Source organism: Drosophila miranda, chromosome XR (assembly GCF_003369915.1).
Source record: "Drosophila miranda strain MSH22 chromosome XR, D.miranda_PacBio2.1, whole genome shotgun sequence".
NCBI lineage: Eukaryota > Metazoa > Arthropoda > Insecta > Diptera > Drosophilidae > Drosophila > Drosophila miranda.
The window spans coordinates 6,803,800-6,809,799 of NC_046674.1; the positions used below are offsets into that span (position 1 = coordinate 6,803,800).

General features: G+C 41.7%; 1 protein-coding gene across 1 annotated transcript in view; it reads right to left on the reverse strand.

Annotated features, from left to right (window-relative positions):
• Positions 1 to 5,720, reverse strand: part of LOC108152950 (cell wall protein IFF6) — a 26,765-nt gene extending 21,045 nt beyond the window's left edge. Inside the window, exon 1 of the mRNA XM_033386915.1 lies at positions 5,572 to 5,720. The gene's annotated coding sequence lies outside the window, so the exon portion shown is untranslated. The remainder of the gene's footprint in view (positions 1 to 5,571) is intronic.
• Positions 5,721 to 6,000: the final 280 nt, after the last annotated feature.

A 6,000-nucleotide genomic window follows, 5' to 3' on the forward strand; every position in this document is an offset into this window, starting at 1 on the left:
GCCCATGGTCCGGATTCCTTTCCCGTTTTCCCAACTTCCAAGCCAAATTGTTTTCTCTTTTTTCTTAGAGGTTTTTTGTTTTTGTTTTGGTTTTTTTTTGTTCGCTTTTTTGTGGGTTGGTGGGGCCTTTGTCTTGTAGACTTTTATTGGCCCATGACTGCCATGGAGGATCGGTGGATCCGGTGGTTCCCGGTGAGGATCGGATCGTTCGGATCGCTCGGGTATGCAGCGCACATTGCGCAATGTGCGTCGTTCGCACAGTGGGGCATCGACGCGTTTTATTGGCAATGCAATTAATTGCTACATTTTCCCAAAGGAAAATTATGAACTAACATCAATTAGGATGCGGCTGGACAACGGATCGGAGCGGGTCTGTGAGAGTGTTTTGGGCTGGGAGGCTGTCTGGGGAGCAATCGCAAAAAAAAAAAGGAAGAACGCTTAATGATTCAGGCTTTTTAATAGGCCATAAAATCTCAATATCGGTATAGGACGACGCATAGCATCTCTCGTATCTCTGCCCGAACATATTTCACATGTTTTTATTATTTCTTTTTTTTTTTCTTTCTTTTTTTTATGGCTAATTCTCCTTTTTGCCATGCTTTTCATTAGCCTTTGCGCTTGGCCTCTGTCCTCCCATGCGGTTTTATTTGGAAGTTGAGACATTTATAATTGACACATGTCAACAGTTTGCAGGATCGGATCTCTGCAGAGGGACAATCGATAGAGATCTAAACAATGATGACAGCCGACTTTCTGAATGCAACTTTGTGTGCGGCGTGTGTCATATTCTGTTCTACAGGGTTTCCATTTCGAATTTGAACGTATGTCACTGTTAGCCGGTTTTTTTATGACTGTTCTACGATCTATATTGACTCACTTGACTGTTATACGCCTCGTCTAATACTCATATACTCCTCTTTTTTACTTTTGCACGTTTTTGGGCTTGGTTTAGTGACTGTAGGGCTTATGTTTGACATATCCCATTGTAAGATAAGTGTTATACGCTTTTATTTTATATTATCTCCTACAGCTTTGTATCCTTTATACCATAAGAATGCCTAGATCCCTTTAGACATGTCTAAAACAGTGTTGTACAATTCAAAAACGACTTTTCTTTTGGTTTTTAGGAAACTGTAATACAACTGTCCTACGACTGCAATTGGGAACATGAATTAAAGATTATTAAAAGACTATTCTTAGCATTTCAGATTAATTTTATAATAAAACTGTTATACAAATGTTATACATAATGTTTATATGTGTTTCTACTAGTATTATACCCCACAATTGGTTTCTTATTATATTATTATACAACTTTTGTATATTTTATACTGTTCTACTGTTATACTATTGCTTTTTGACTGTTATACAATATACTATACCATTATTATATGTTATTTTTTAAACTTGTAAGAAACTGGAATACAAATGTATGAAATAAAACTGTTATACGACTGTTATACATATCTTCAACCACATTTCTGAGATTATTACCCTAATAAACGACTATTTTCCGACTAAAATACATCCGTTATCCCAAACAGAGCTGTTATACAAGTGGTATTGCTTCTGCAAAATATTCAAATCCCCCACCCACTCAATCGTCTCTCGTCTCGTAAATAAATGTTAATTTTTGAATTCAAAATTCAAGCATCCAACACACGATAATCGATACGAAATTGATTCCAACAAATCTCATGGCAAGACGGCGGTTGCTAAAAAAAAAAAAAAATCAGCTAAAACGCAACAAGAAATAAACCGCTAATCACTTGCCGGATTGTGACCCGACCCGGCAAAAGGCCAATTTAGATTGGCGTGGATTTTGGGGGCACGATGGCAGCGAAAATTATGAGCTCACCTCATAAAAATAACGCCACAAGGAATTTCCGTATATTCTCATGTTTAAATATAGTAGTATAATTTCGGAGGCAGGCCCAGATTCCGTTTGATCGGTGGTGCGTGGCAAGTACCGCAAAACGCCAACAAAAAAAAAAAAAAACAAAACAAAACCTACCAAAAAACATTTGCATACTTAATTAATTCCAAAAACCACAAAAAACCGATAAATATGCATGCGAGAAAAAGAAAAAAAAAAACGCCAAACGAGATGAAAAAAAAGAAGAACAAAAGACAACAACAAAAACTACGACCAGTACGAATATGTACTCTAATTTGGTTGTCAAAACGACTTCAGATTTGTTTTTTTTTTTTTTTTTTTTTTTTTTATAAATGGTTTTCGGTTTTCGGTTTCGTTTTCTGTTTGTGTTTTTTGGTGATTCAAACACAGGCGCCAAATGTTTTGCCTATTTAAAAGTTAATAAAATCATATTATCAATAAGATTTATGGGTTCGGGTTCGGGTTCGGGTTCGGGGCGATGGGGAAAACACACACACACACAGAGAGATATTGAGAACTCTCAAACGAGAAACTATGCGATGCGCCTTTAAAATATATAAATTTTAATTAGCCCGAACGATATTTGAGAGATCAAGATCGAAATCGAGATCTAGTTGGGGACGAAGACGAAAACGAAGACGATGCCTCTGGATCGTGTCCAAGTCGTAGCTGTTTCTTCGGGCCTTGTTTCACTAATTAAGCCAAAATGGGCGCGTGTTTTTCAACAACAACAACAATCTCTCTCTCTCGTCTTTGCATGATCTTTAATAATTTCGAAATATTTGTGGTTGCTGCAGTGATCTCTTCTGATCTTGATCTTCGGCCTGATGATATCCCGCAGTGTGAAATATTTTTTTGATGAGAATTTATCATTTTTGTATGCCAACACCCCATTGCCTCCGTTTCGTGCTGTTATACACTTTTCACTCCAACAGGAGTATGACACTTTTTCATGGGGAAGGCTCTAAAGCAGGGTAAGCCTTGGGTAGGTTTTTGTTTGCATCTTTATGGAGAGATCTTGAAGAGTATCTGGGCTTCCTTGCACCATCGACACACCTTTTTGTTTGGCTTGTTTTTGGTCTTCTGTCGATCATAAATTGGTGCAGAGGAGGCGCACAGGCACGGGCACAGGTCCCTCTCGGGTTGACATGCCAAACTGCAGTCAAGAGTCGCCAACAGTTTGTTCGGTTCTCCAAGTCTTCAGGTCTTTAGTCTCCAAGTCTTCCAGGTCTTCAGGTCTTCCAGCTCTTCAGATCTTCAGTCTCCTGTCTGCTGCTGATAAGCATCTTCTGCAGCTCCAACTACAGGTTGGGATTCTTCTTGGGTGCTGATTACCAGCCTGGCATCATCATGATGTTGCCGCTGATGCCGATGATGAGGAGGTGGATTCTTGCGCGGATTGGCGCTCAAATTTCATGAGCTGATTGTGCTACTTATTGCTGGAGCGTACGAGAGGCAACAAAGTCTAGTTATTGATGATCCAGAGAGATTGTAATTGCTGGGCTGTGGGAAGGTGACGGTAAAACTATATAAAAATAGAGAGAAAGTACCGTGCACCGAGTGTGCTGTGGGAAATGCTGTTCCCCAGTTGGCATTCGTATTCATAATGATCCTACCATCATATCATTTCGTTAAGCTGCAAACCCAATCCCAAGGCTGTTTCCCCCAGCCCCCAGCCCCCAGCCCCCAGCCCCCAGCCCTCTGACCATCCACCATCCACCACTCCCATTGTTCTGTTCTTTAATCGATGATATTCATTTTGCAGCCAGTTGCAACTCCATTGAAAACTATTTAAGCCAAATTGTTGCGCTATTTTGTGCACATGATTGTTACAAATTGTTCAATTAAAGGCTTAAAAGAGGAGAGGAAAGCCGAGTGCGCCTGTGCCTGGGAGCCCACGGGGCCTGCAGACCGGCCACTAACTGGAGTCCACTCCACGGCCTCCTCCTGCTCCTCCTCCTACCGATAATGGATGTGCGTTTAAGCAGGTCCATGATAAATTATCCCCCGAACAGCAGGTGTCGCCTCATTGTCTGTCTCTGTCTCTGTCTCTGGAAAACTCTGTGTGAGAACGCAGGGGAAATCTCTCTCTCTCTCTCGCTCTCTCGCTCTTGGATTTTTCCTTTATTTTTCTTATTGTATGAACAATTTATTAAAAGCGAAATTTTACCTATAAATAAACCACAAAAGCCACACCACATCTCTAGAAAAAAAACTCAACAGCCATGACCTAAGGCAATCATTTTTTAGCAGAGGAGCAGCAGGGCAGGGGGGCAGCGGGGCAGGGGAGGAGGGCGATGGAGATCTACCTCATTGTTGCTGCCTTCTGCTGCTGCTGTTGTGGCAAGCGGGCAATTAGGGGCGTGATTTTCCAACAATTTGTGCATTTTTAGCATAATTGAAGTCGCAATAAAAGCGTTAATTAGTTTTTACATTTCGCATCGAGCACCCACCGCAGCCCTCTACCCCCTCCCTCCCTCACTCCCTCCCTGCAGCATGTGCGCTTGATTTAGTGCACCGAGCCGCATAATTTATGACCAAATTGTATGGCATCCCAGTGGATTGGATTGAATCGAACTCAGCCATCAGCAATCATACATACATACGTTTTTTATTCATATTTTGTTGTATGCAATTAAGCATAAATACGAATGCTGATAATCAAGATATGCATGTGGCTATTGTGCAGTAATTTCCTTCTTTCAGCAAAGGGAATTTGCTTGAAAGAGGTATTTAATTAGGGAATTTAACTCTCACTCCCACCTGTACCCTACAAATGGCCCAACACTCACAAAAGCTCGCTCTCCTATTATGCAGGGAGAGGGAAAATAAGGCCAGTTGCACTGATCAGAGGAAGGAATGAGAGAGATCAAGATATAATCCACCTACACCGCAAACTCACACTCCCCTCTCCACCCACGCCAAGAATGAGAGCAGAAATGCTGCCAGCTTCCAATATGCCCTCACTCGTTCGCTCTCCTTTTGCATTTATGAGCGAGCAATTCGGAAGCGAACTAAAAGGAGAGCATGGAAGCAGGGGAATTGAAATGAGCGCTAGGCCACGTACGCATCTGTCGCGCTCTCTCTCTCTCACACATTAATTTCATCATCGGTCCGCGTGCGTTTCGAAGTCAGCTCCGCGTTTCGCGCAGCGAAAATCGTGAAAAATGGTGGAAATCAAAACGGAAAAATGTCGCGGGAAATGTTTAGTGTAGTGGTGCAGTGTTTAAACATTGAAAATGCCAAAAATATGCGGTTTAAGTGCAATAAAAAGTCCGTGACCAATTGAGTGGGCGGTCCGGCAGCAAAATGGCATACAAGCGGCAGATTGCAGAATAAAATATGGCCAAATATGTGCAAAATGTGCGGAGCACCCCCCAGCTTCCATGGTGCCGTGTGGTGTCTCACTTTTTGTTCCATTTGATCGCGTGATGTCTTGCAAGTGTGTGTGTGTGTGAAAATATGTAGGTCAAAGAAGGCGAGAAGCTTGTCCCTTTCCCACTCCAGCATTGCCGCAGAGAAGAAGAGAAGCCAGCAAGGAATGAGCGGGCCGCTCTCTTTCCAAGCGTGCCAATGATTTTAGGTGATGATCTCTCTCTCTCTCGTCTACTTTTTGCACAAGAACTTTGCAAAGTGTGCGTGCATTGGGAGAGTTGTTCCCTCTAAAGTCTCACCTTATAAAAATATATCCCAAATTTGTGCTCTTATTGGAATCGCATCTGCGTCATCATGTGAAAAGTTTGTATCTTCGTTCCGATTCGTTTCTTTATTCGTAATCCACGTAATCGTATGCCGTCGTAAGAATCAAAATACTGACAAAAGGTAAGTACAAAATATATTTCCTTACTCTCTTACGAATTTCTCAGTGTATAGTAGATCTGGCATTGGTTGGTAGACTTTTTCTTTATTTCCCATTTACCGGAAACAATCTTTTTCCCCTTTCTCCACTATACAGACTTTTCGGACTGCATTTTCCACTTTGCTTGCATATGTATATATTTTTTTGGATTTGTTATACTTAAGAGGGTAATTTGTAAGTCTGTCCCATGGGGGACTGTCTCACTCCAGTGCCGGTGCCGGTGCCTCCATCGCCCCTACTGTCC